General features: G+C 44.2%; 1 protein-coding gene across 2 annotated transcripts in view; it reads left to right on the forward strand.

Moving 5' to 3' along the window:
• Positions 1 to 10,371: 10,371 nt before the first annotated feature.
• Positions 10,372 to 12,466, forward strand: part of LOC140407848 (ecto-ADP-ribosyltransferase 5-like) — a 47,796-nt gene continuing 45,701 nt past the window's right edge. For both annotated transcript variants that reach the window (XM_072495082.1, XM_072495081.1), the window contains exon 1: positions 10,372 to 10,582. The gene's annotated coding sequence lies outside the window, so the exon portion shown is untranslated. The remainder of the gene's footprint in view (positions 10,583 to 12,466) is intronic.

Genomic DNA, 12,466 nt, shown 5'->3' on the forward strand with positions numbered 1-12,466 from the left:
AAGTTCCCCTCCAAACCACACACCATCCTTACTTGATCTGCACAATTCAAGAAGGCCGCTCACCACCACCTACCCGAGGGCAATTAATGATGAACTGCAAGTGCCAATTATGTCTACGTCACATGAAAACATTTTTTAAAACTGAAAATTTTTCATTCTCGACTTTGAAAATGTTAATGAATCTAGCATGTGCTACACTAAATAACCAAAATGAGCACTGTCACTGAAAAATAAATTACTTGGGGGAGATGATGTCATTTCTGTGTGGAGTTAAGGTATTCAGACATCTTGAGAAAGCTTTTCGAGTTGAGTTCGGATCTGTCTACCCTCTACATCACAAGTAAAGTATATTACTCTCACAGTAGGACAGTTTAAAATAAAGATTAATGGTATTTAAAGCAGTGCAGACTTGTCTGAAGGCAAGGAAAAACAAGCCATTTGAAATAGCTTTTTTAAGACATCCAGCTAGAGTCTGCAGGAGTTCTAACAGGAGCAAATCTGTTCTGAAAAGCAAGTATTACTCTGTCCCATTGGGATGTAGATGGATTGAGATGTATTTTCTTTATTGTTGTTAATTGGGAATAAAGATTGTAATGAGTGTATTGTATTTGCAGTATTTAGTAATACTATTTAAGGGGTAACTAAGCTATTTTTGGGTGTGAGGTTAAAGATTTTAAAACCATGTTAATAAAATTTTGTTTTAAAAATACCAAATCTCTATTTTTCCGTGCAATCACTCCTGGAGTGAAGTATTCTTTCCGCACGGTCTTACACTATAAATTAAATATTGGGGGTTTGGTCCAATATCCTACCACAATTGGGTTCTGGTCTGGAATCGTAATAAAATTGGGGCCATGTCCGGGATCTTAAGTATAATTCCTTGTTTGGCTTGGGGTGAATGAACCGAAAGACAATGAGTGTATGGAACAATTGCATGCTTTCAGGTTTTGAAAGTTAAATAGGGAGTGACTGGACATGGTTATTTCAGGTGCAAAAATTTTCCAGAGTATGGATGAGATTACTCAGGATGGTTTACAAAGGGTGACTGAAACAAAACCTTTGGGTTTGGCAGAGAAGCTGCAGTTAACCTTATCTAATGGGGTCAGGAAGGTAGAGATAATACAAGCCATTTAAATTTGCCAGAGTCATAGCTGGATTCATTAGAACTAGCTAGTATTCAATTGCAAATAGAAATGAAGAAATTGGAAATAGAAGAAAAGGAAAAAGAGAGGGCTTTTCAAAAGGAAATAGAAAGGAGAAAATTTGAGGTGGAAATGGAAAAAGTAACGAAGGAGGAAAGGGAAACAAACTGCAAAGGGGACATCAACGGAATATTTTAGAGTTAAAGGCAGAAGCTGAGGACGGTCTAAAGGAAGAAGAAATACTTCCTAGTCAAACGTTTAGTTGGGATATGTGCAAATATATTCAAGCATTGCCAAGATTTGATGAAAAAGATGGGGAAGCTTTTTTCATCTTATTTGAGAAAGTGGCTAAACAATTGAATTGGCCAAAGACCATGTGGGTAGTATTGGTTCAAACAAAGTTGGAATGTAGAGCTGGTGAAGTGTTTGCATCACTATCAGTGGAAATATCCATGGATTATGGTGAGGTGAGAAAAAAAAAGTACATATGAACTAATGCCAGAAGCCTACAGACAGAAGTTTAGAAATCTAAGGAAAGAACCAGGACAGATGTATATGGAATTTGAAAGAATTAAATAAAATAATTTAGATAGGTGGATAGGAACATTAAAAAATAGACCAAACATATGACACTCTTAAGGAAATGATTATGTTGGAGGAATTTAAAGATTCACTTCCCACAGTAGTGAGAACCTATGTGGAAGAGCAAAGAGTTAAAACTGTGAAATTGACAGAAGCAATGGCAAATGATTTTGAATTGGTTCATGAAGCAATGAAATGAAATGAAAATCGCTTATTGTCACAAGTAGGCTTCAAATGAAGTTACTGTGAAACACCCCTAGTCACCACATTCCAGCGCCTGTTCGGGGAGGCTGGTACGGGAATTGAACCGTGCTGCTGGCCTGCCTTGGTCTGCTTTCAAAGCCAGCAATTTAGCCCTGTGCTAAACCAGCCTGATTTGCAATGTCTGATTTTCAATGTCAATTTTAATTTGTGATGGATAGACACTGGGAAAATGAGAAATCAACAGATGGTCAATGCAAAGGAGGTTTAATTGGTGATGTTAAGGAGAGTGCCTCTGAGAAAGAAGGAAACCTATGATAGTGGTAGAGAGATAAGAAAACTTGTGTTTTCATTGTAATAAAGTTGGACATATGAAGCCGTAGTGTTAGTGGCTTAAGAAAGTACTGGGAAGACAGATTGGGTAAAACTGGAAAAACTAGTGGGGTTTGTTGAAGTGGGAAGAAAAATCATTGTCCCAGTGGAAGAGGTGATACCTCGTGTACAAACTGTTCAGAGGCTGGTGGGTAAGCAGGTGCCTGAACTTGTTAAGAATTTTATTTGTGAGGGTAACGTTTACTCGTGTGTACAAGGTGGAGCAGGTAAGGAGATTAAAATCTTAAGGGATAGAGGAGCGAGTCAATCTTTAACAGTGAGAAAAAGGAGATATGTAGTTTGGAAAGAGCATTGCCAGAAAAGGTGGTAATATGTGGAATTAGTGGTGAGAGGAGTAGTGTGCCACTGTAAAGTAAGGTTAGAGAGACTGATGAAAAGTGGTGAAGTGGTGGTGGGAGTAATAGAAAAATGACCTTTAGCAGGGGTTCAATTTATCCGAGGTAATGAACACAGAACATACAGTGCAGAAGGAGGCCATTCGGCCCATCGAGTCTGCACCGACCCACTTAAGCCCTCGCTTCCACCCTATCCCTGTAACCCAGAAACCCCTTCTGACCCTTTTGGACACTAAGGACAACTTAACATGGCCAATCCACTGAGATCTTGCAAGAAGTGTATCCTGGAGTGTTTCCTGATTGTGTGGTGACAAGATCACAAAGCCAATGGTTGAGGCAGGAAGTAGAGAATTTGAGAAGTACCAATGGGGAGGCTGAGGTTCAGTTCTCAGAAATCATGTTTGATCAGATGGTAAAGAACAAGAGCAGGTGGTGGATGAAGTGGATATCTTTAGTTCATGAAAGTTGATTGAATTACAGCAGAAAGATTCTGAGATAAAGCAGTTGTATCAGAAAGCATATTAGAAATAGAATCTGACTGTATGCCAAAATGTTATTACATTAAAAATAATGTATTAATGAGAAAATTAATACCTTTACAGATTAAAGCAGATTAGAAATGGGCAGAGGTTCATCAAGGGGCAGCACGGTGGTACAGTGGTTAGCATTGCTGCCTCACAGCGCCAGGGGCCAGGTTCATTTCCAGCCTCAGATGACTATCTGTGTGGAGTTTGTACATTCTCCCCGAGTCTGCTTGAGTTTTTTTTGGGTGCTCCGGTTTCTTCCGGGTTAGGTGGATTGGCCATGATAAATTGCTCAGTGTCCAAAGGTTAGGTAGGGGTTACAGGGATAGGGTGGGGAGTGGGCCTAATTGGAGTGTTCATTCAGAACGTCGGTATAGACTTATGAGAGCCTCCTTCTGCGCTGAGGGATTGTACTATGAAGTGATATTACCAGTGGGTTATAGAAAGGAAGTTTTGCAGGTAGCGCATAAGGTTCCAGTAGGGGGTCATTTTGAAATAAGGAATACTCAAGCAAAAATACAAAAATATTTTTATTAGCCTGGCCTATATAGGATGTAGTTGAATTTTGATGTACATGTTGCCACAGTGAGATTTAAATTAGATCCCAGAGCATTAGTCCAGGGCCATGGATCACTAGACCAGTAACAGTCCACTATATGACTATCCGCCATACAATGAATAACTGACTTGTAGCCGCTCCTGGTGCGGCCGCATCTGGAGTATTGCGTGCAATTCTGGTCGCCGCATTATAGGAAGGATGTGGAAGCATTGGAAGGGTGCAGAGGAGATTTACCAGAATGTTACCTGGTATGGAGGGAAGATCTTATGAGGAAAGGCTGAGGGACTTGAGGTTGTTTTCGTTAGAGAGAAGAAGGTTAAGAGGTGACTTAATTGAGGCATACAAGATGATCAGAGGATTGGATAGGGTGGACAGTGAGAGCCTTTTTCCTCGGATGGTGATGTCTAGCACGAGGGGACATAGCTTTAAATTGAGGGGAGATAGATATAGGACAGATGTCAGAGGTAGGTTCTTTACTCAGAGAGTAGTAAGGGTGTGGAATGCCCTGCCTGCAACAGTAGTGGACTCGCCAACACTAAGGACATTCAAATGGTAATTGGATAGACATATGGACGATAAGGGAATCGTGTAGATGGGCTTTAGAGTGGTTTCACAGGTCGGCGCAACATCGAGGACCGAAGGGCCTGTACTACGCTGTAATGTTCTATGTTCTATGTTTTATGTTCTATCTCAGTTAATAGGTAGTAATCAAACCAGCACCTGTAGAGGCAGCACAGTGGCACCGAGGACCTGGGTTCGATCTCGGCCCCGGGTCACTGTCTGTGTGGAGTTTGCACATTCTCCCCGTGTCTGCGTGGATCTCACTGCCGCAACCTAAAAAGATGTGCAGGGCAGGTGATTGGCCACGCTAAATTGCTGCTTAATTGGAAAAAACAAATTGGGTACTCCAAATTTTATTTTTTTTAAAACAGCACCTGTAATACCCATTTCAGCACTTGAGGAACCTTTTAGTAGGGTCCTAGTTGATTGCGTGGGACCCCTGCCTAAAACAAAAGTGTGAATCAGTAATTGTTGACCATAATGGATGTGTCTTCTAGATTTCCAGAGGCAATGCCATTAAGAAACATTACATCTGGGAGGCTTGTAGAGGGGTTAACCAATTCTTTTTACTAGATATGAACTACCAAAAGAAATTTAATCAGACAAGGGATCCAATTTGTGTTGAAGTTATTCAGGGAAGTTATGGGTAGTTTAGGAATTTAACTCAATGGTGTATTATCTGGAATCACAAGGGGCATCAGAAAGATGGCATCAAACTCAAGACCATGTGAGGGCCTATAGTCAAGACTATCCAGAGGATTGGGATAAAGAAATTCCATTTGTACTATTTGGAATTAGGGATGCACCTAATTAATCAACTAAATTCAGTCCATTCAAATTAATTTTTGGTCATGAGGTGAGAGGGCCATTTAAATTGATCAAAGAGAAATTAGTGAGACGGCATTCGGAGTCTAGGTTGATGGACTATGTGTCAAACTTTAGGGAGAGGTTAACTAGGGCTGGTGAGTTGGCTAGGAAACATTTAAAATTGTCACAACATGTTGTTACGACAGCCTGAGCTAGTGTGCGGTCGATTGACCCCAGAGTCCCATGACAAGTGAATTCACCAATAATTTGTATAAAATTCGCTTAACCTTTAGCCTTTGGCTGCCCAATAATTTAGTCATTAGTTTTGGAAGTTGAAACATAATTAATGTTTATTTATAATAAAAATAAAGATGAAATATGATCATAACGGAATAATGGCCAGCTAATCTATTACCCCTCCCTCCCCTTTTGACCATCCCACCCTCTACCCACACAGGACAGACCAACACAGAGGAGTGGGAAGGTGTGGAAATAATAAGGATTAAGGCAAAGAAAAAAATAAAGATGAGAGTCCGTGCTTGAGTGCACTCCTTTCCCGCTGTGAGTGAGATTTGAAGCTGTAACTTTGAAGCCCATATTGGCTTTCCTGCTGTTTTTAAAACACTGAACTCACACCTTTCCTGGGGTGACAGAGGAATAAATTGGGATAAATTGTTGAGTCAATACCCAGAGGAAAATCAAAATGGCGAAAAGAATTATTAGTCACATAGAGCTGTATGTGGTAATAAATTGCGAAGTCTGAAAGTAATTATGCATGATGTAGATGTAGGAAAGGCTATTCCTATTAAACAACAATCATAGAGGCACATTCTACTAAAGCTAGCAGGTACAAAAGGAGATTGACAGCAAGCCATCATCAAAGTGAGTTGCAGCGATTGTAGATCACCGATTGTCATGGTACCAAAACTGGATGGAACTTGATTGTGTGTGGACTATAGAAAGGTCAAACCAGTTACAAAGTAAGACTTGTATCCTATTCCTGATTTGGAAGAATGTGTTAAAAAGGGGACAAGAAAAGGTTTTATCTAACTTGAGTTACTTAAAGGATATTGGCAAGTACCTTTATCAGACAGACAAAGGAAATTTTGGCTTTTGTGATGCCAATGACCTCTATCAATTTAAAGGTATGCCATTTGGAATGAAGAATGCACCAGCAAAATTCCAAAGATCAACCAACAAGGTAATTTCTGGACTAAACTATTGTGCAGTGTACATTGACGATTTGGTGGTGTTCAGCTAAATCTGGAAAGAGCATTTGGAACATTTAAAATAATTATTCGATCGCCTACAGGAAACTGAATTGGTGGTAAATTTGATTAAAAGTGAATTTGTGAAAGCTCGAGTCACATTCTTAGGCCATACAATTAGACATGGTCAGATAGCTCCACGTAATGTGAAAATGAAAACTATTGGAGACTTTCCACTACATCAACGAGGAGAGAAGTTCTGACATTTCTGGGTGGTTTCTACTGGAAATTAGTGCCAATTTCAGCAGCGTGGTTACTCCACTGACTGAAATCCTGAAAAACACAAGAAATTTCAGTGTGCGTCAGAAGGTCAGGAGGTATTCAATAACCTGAAGACTTTCCCACTGCATCAGTGTTGATGACACCTAATTATGCAAAGCCATTTAAGGTGGCAATTCATGCGAGTGATGTGTGTGTTGGTGCTGTACTGATACAGGAAGGCAACAAAAGAATCAAAAGATTTATTGGTTATTTTTCTCAAACTAAATATTCATACAAAGAAATATTCTACCATTGAGAAGGAGACATTGGTTGGGATTCTCCAAAATCCAAGCCAAGCATTGACGCCGGTGACATCATAACCAGTGTTAGCGACTCCGCCGTCAACGTGCTTCCAGGCCAAGGCATTCACCTCTTCTTCGGGGGCTAGTATGGCGCCGGAGTGCTGTGCGCTCAAAAGCCGGCGCGGTCCGCGCATGCGCATGGGTTGCCATCTCCGCGCAGGCCCGCGGGCAATATGGCGGAGCCCTACAGGGGCCTGGCACAGGGGAACATAGACCTCCCCTCCCCCCGGAAATAGCCAGCCCGCCAATGGGTAGGCCCCGATCGCAGGCCTGGCCATCGTGGAGGCCCCCCGCCCCCAGAGTCGGATCCCCCCCCCCCCCCCACCAGGACGGCCCCCGCAACCAGAACTCCGAGGTCCCGCCGGGTGGGACCATACATAACGCATGCCGGTGGGACTCGGCGGGCACTCGGCCCGTCGAGCATGGAGAATTGCCACGGAGTCTGCTATCAATGTCCCCCGACCAGCGCGACGACGACCGCACGGCCGCGATTGGCGCTGATTCTCTGGTCGCCGGAGAATCGGCGGCCCGGCACCGGAGCGACGTGGCGCGATTCTCACCCCCCCCCCGGCGATTCTCTGACCCGGCGCAGGATTGGAAAATCCTGGCCTTTGAGTTTGGTATTGGCGTTACAACATTTTGACATTTATGTTGGTAACAATTCATTGGAGCCATTTGTACATTCCATTAAAGTTTTTGCACAATTTAAAAACCAACTTTATAATAGTCTTTATTGGTCAGACTTCCGGTGACGGCGGGTGGGAGGAAGCCGCACACTGGAGGGCTCCCGCTCGGGAATAGGAATTTCGGAGTTTTAACGCCCGGTCCCAGGGACAACGGAGGCTGAAAAAGCTGTAAGAAGGCTCAAGGAGGAGAAATGTCCAAGTTGGGGAGGAAAAACCGCCGTGAAAAAGGAGGTTAATGAAAGTCCGCCGGGGAGTGAAAAAGTCAGTGCAGGAACTGTAAGGAAAGCGGAGGCTGGAGCATCAGGGGAGGCCACATCGCTCACAGAAGAAGAAATGGCTGTGGAACTTGAAAAACAGTTCACAAAACACATGGAAGCGATGAAGAAGGAGATGGGGCGGTATTGAAAGTGCTGGTGGAGGAGGCGATTGCCCTGGTGAGGGCAGGGGCGGAGGTGCGGGAGCAAGGTGAGACACTGAAGGAAGTGGAAAAGGCATTATCGCAACACAGTGATCAACTCACCTCGATCGGAGTTGCGGAGGGTGATAAGAGACCAACAAGGGTCTGCGACCCAAAATGGAAGACCTGGAAAACAGATCCAGGCAACAGAATCTGAGGATTGTGGGTCTGCATGAAGGGGTGGAAGGCCCGAGGCCGACGGAGTATTTTGCCATGATGTTGGCGAAGCTATTGGGGGAGGGGGACGATCCCTCCCGATATGAACTGGATCGGGCTCATTGGCCATGGAGGCCTGTACCAAAGATGAGTGAGCCGCCAAGAGTAGTAACTCTGTGTTTCCGTAGGTACAGTGTGAAGGAGAAGGTCCTGTGCTGGGCAAAGCAGAAGCGGGTGGTGCAGTGGGCTGGAGCTGGTATACGCATATATCAGGACTTTACGGTGGAGCTGTCGAGGAGGCGGGCTGCCTTCAGCCGGGTGAAGAAGGCACTGTACATCAGCAAGGTGCGGTGCGGCATAGTATATCCAGCTAAGTTGAGGGTGACCTACAAATCCAAGGACTTTTATTTTGGGACGGCGGAAGCAGCGGAGGAGTATGCGAAGGCAGAAGGACTGTGGCAGAATTGAGAAATGGCCGTGTACTGATGTAGCCTCATGTAACTGTATTTTTTTCACTGCGTATTGGTGTATGTACTAAATGAGTCAATGCTGTATATATTTGGACAAGGGAAGAGTTGGGACTTTCATTTGCAATGATGGTTCTTTGGGGCTTGGGTGTGTATGCGGGGTTTGTGTGCTAAAGGGGATTTCTTGGGACCTGGCAAGGGGGAAGGAGACCCGGGCGGGGGCCTCCACGCTGGCCGGTTTAAACCGGCCAGTGAACGGGAGTGAGGTGGGGGGAGGGGCTGTGGCCATCGGAGCCTGGTAGAACAGGTTTCGGTGAGTCTAGCCGGGGTGAAAAGTTGGGGGAAGGAACCGAGGTTGGGGGGAGGAGTTTACAAGAGGAAGTGGAGGGGAGGAATCTGTGTGTGTGTGTGGGGAGGGGGTGTGGGGGGGGGGGGGGGGTGTCTACAATTCCTGGGTGTCATTCACGGTACTCTTTCGGGGATTGGATGACGTTGAATATTAGGGCGGGTTGGGGGGGGTGGACTATATATGTCAATATATATGAAATGAAAAAGAAAGGAAAAAAGAAAAAGGAATCAGGAATCGCCTATGGTCACCATTGGTCAACGTTGACTGCAACTGGATGCAGTGAAACTAGAAAGAGGCTTCTGACACAGGAGATGGTCCAACACTGTTTTATTGAACTTCCTGATTGCTGTACATAGTCTGCTGTGAGTTGATACTCTATCAATCTAACTCCTACTGGCTTGACCAGACTAACTCTCTACCTCATGGTGATAATGCTCACTGGCTTGTGCACTCTTACTATCTCAGTAGCTGTGTCCTGTAGAGAGAGAGAGAGTCTTAATGCCCTGTGTGCTTTATAGTGATGGTGTCCACTCTGGTGATTGGTTGTTATGTGTCGTGTGTGTTCATTGGTTATCCTGTGTGTCAATCACTGCCTGTCTGCATCTCATTATATCATGAGTGGATATTATGACAATAGGGAGGACATTAAAACCATGAACAATGTACAGCATAGATTTAGGAACTACTTTGACTGAGAAAATCAAGAGGAGATTTAATTTTCTTTTGAAAATCAAATGATGAAAGAATGGACAGAGAGTGGTTGTGAAGACAGACACTAAGACAGTGAGGTGGGAGGTGTGGAAAAACTTCCACAAACTTAGTTGCTGGAGCCTGGAATGCTTTGCGACAGTGAGAAAAGAGTGAATTTATAGAACACCTTTCATTTGTCCCCAAACACTTTAAAATGAATGAAGCACCTTTGAAGTCTAGTCAGCGTTATAATGAAATCCTAGGTCAGGATCTAAGGCTGGAATTCTCCAGTTGTTACGGTTCACTTTTCCAGCTGGCGGCATCCCCTTGCCTGCGGGTTTCCCAGCGGTGTGGGGTAGTTACAATAGGGAATCTCATTGACAAGCAAAGGGAAGTTAGAATCCCGCTGACAGCAAACGGTGCATGGCCAAGAAACATGTGGCTGGGGGAACCAGAGAATCACGCCCCTGGTTTTTGTCTCACACGTGGTAATCCTCCTCTTGATCGGCACCGTCCATCAACATGATTTAAATTCGACAGGCTGGAAATTCAAACTGGCTCAGTGCATTTATTGGCAGTCCTGCAAAATATGCTTGGCCTTTTGCATTTCACAACAGAAGCGCAACTGGAGATTAGTTAACTGAGCACAGGCAGAAGACCTGTGGGCTCTTGTTACTGTGCGCAGTGATTGAAGGGTGCCCATAGAAGAATTAGAATTAACCCCAGAGAGGCTACTGGTTTCAGACAAGGTGGCAATAAGCTCAGATAAAACTGTGACCTTCTAAACAAAACCAACTTTAACATCAGCCAACATCAGCCAGACTGAAGGGACAGAGTAAATAGTAAGTTCAACAAATTATTCTGCTAATTCCTCAAACTTTCCACATTCAAAACATATTGGTATATATACTGTGCTGTGTGTGTTTGTCTGCAATCTGTGTACATTGTGAGCTGTGTGTATGCCTATTGGGTTGACATATTATGATTTTGTGTTAACTATAGCAGTGGCACAGTGGTTTGCATTGCTGCCTTGGAGCACCAGGGACCTGCGTTCATTTCCGGCCTCGGGTGACTGTCAGGAGGTTGCACGTTCTCCCCGTGTCTGCGTGGGTTTCCTCCGGGTGCTCTGGTTTCCTCCCACAGTCCAAAGATGTGCAAGTTATATGGACTGTCCCTTAGTGTTCTAAAGATGTGCAGGTTAGGTGGGGTTATGGGGTTACAAGGACAGGGTGGGGGAGTGGGCCTATGTAGCATGCTCTTTCAGAGGGTTGGTGCAGACTCCATGAGCTAAATGGCCTCTTTCTGAACTATAGACATTCTATCATTCTATGAAAACTAATCACTAAACATCAATTTCCGTACACTGTCCCCCTGTACTTGTATCTGTACCCTGTGCATATTGAGTTGTCTGTGTGCCTTTAACCTGTATACGCTGTGAGTTGTGTGTGTTTCTGTACACTGTGTATATTGTGACTTGTGGGTGTGTGCATGTATCCTATGTATATTGTGACTTCTGTGTGTGCCTGTGCCCTGTGTAGGTTGCGCCTTGTTTATGTGCCAGCACACTGTGAGTAGTGTGCCTTGTGTGTGTGTCTGCGCCCTATGTATATTGTGACCGGTGTACTTCTACGTTGTGAATATTGTGAGTTGTGTGTGTGCCTGTACCCAGTGTTTATTGTGCTTTGTGTGTGTGCCTGTACCCAGTGTTTATTGTGCTTTGTGTGTGTGCCTGTACCCAGTGTTTATTGTGCTTTGTGTGTGTGCCTGTACCCAGTGTTTATTGTGCTTTGTGTATGTGCCTGTACCCAGTGCATATTGTGCTTTGTGTGTGTGCCTGTACCCAGTGTTTATTGTGCTTTGCGTGTGTGCCTGTACCCAGTGTTTATTGTGCTTTGTGTGTGTGCCTGTACCCAGTGTTTATTGTGCTTTGTGTGTGTGCCTGTACCCAGTGTTTATTGTGCTTTGTGTGGGTGCCTGTACCCAGTGCTTATTGTGCTTTGTGTGTGTGCCTGTACCCAGTGTTTATTGTGCTTTGTGTGTGTGCCTGTACCCAGTGTTTATTGTGCTTTGTGTGTATGCCTGTACCCAGTGTTTATTGTGCTTTGTGTGTGTGCATGTACCCTGTGTATATTGTGCTTTGTGTGGGTGCATGTACCCTGTGTATATTGTGCTTTGTGTGGGTGCATGTACCCTGTGTATATTGTGCTTTGTGTGGGTGCATGTACCCTGTGTATATTGTGCTTTGTGTGGGTGCATGTACCCTGTGTATATTGTGCTTTGTGTGGGTGCATGTACCCTGTGTATATTGTGCTTTGTGTGGGTGCATGTACCCTGTGTATATTGTGCTTTGTGTGGGTGCATGTACCCTGTGTATATTGTGCTTTGTGTGGGTGCATGTACCCTGTGTATATTGTGCTTTGTGTGGGTGCATGTACCCTGTGTATATTGTGCTTTGTGTGGGTGCATGTACCCTGTGTATATTGTGCTTTGTGTGGGTGCATGTACCCTGTGTATATTGTGCTTTGTGTGGGTGCATGTACCCTGTGTATATTGCGCTTTGTGTGGGTGCATGTACCCTGTGTATATTGCGCTTTGTGTGGGTGCATGTACCCTGTATATATTGTGCTTTGTGTGGGTGCATGTACCCGGTGTATATTGTGCTTTGTGTGGGTGCATGTACTCGGTGTATATTGTGCTTTGTGTGGGTGCCTGTACCCTGTGTATAA

This window comes from Scyliorhinus torazame, chromosome 2 (genome assembly GCF_047496885.1).
Source record: "Scyliorhinus torazame isolate Kashiwa2021f chromosome 2, sScyTor2.1, whole genome shotgun sequence".
In the NCBI taxonomy this organism is placed as follows: domain Eukaryota; kingdom Metazoa; phylum Chordata; class Chondrichthyes; order Carcharhiniformes; family Scyliorhinidae; genus Scyliorhinus; species Scyliorhinus torazame.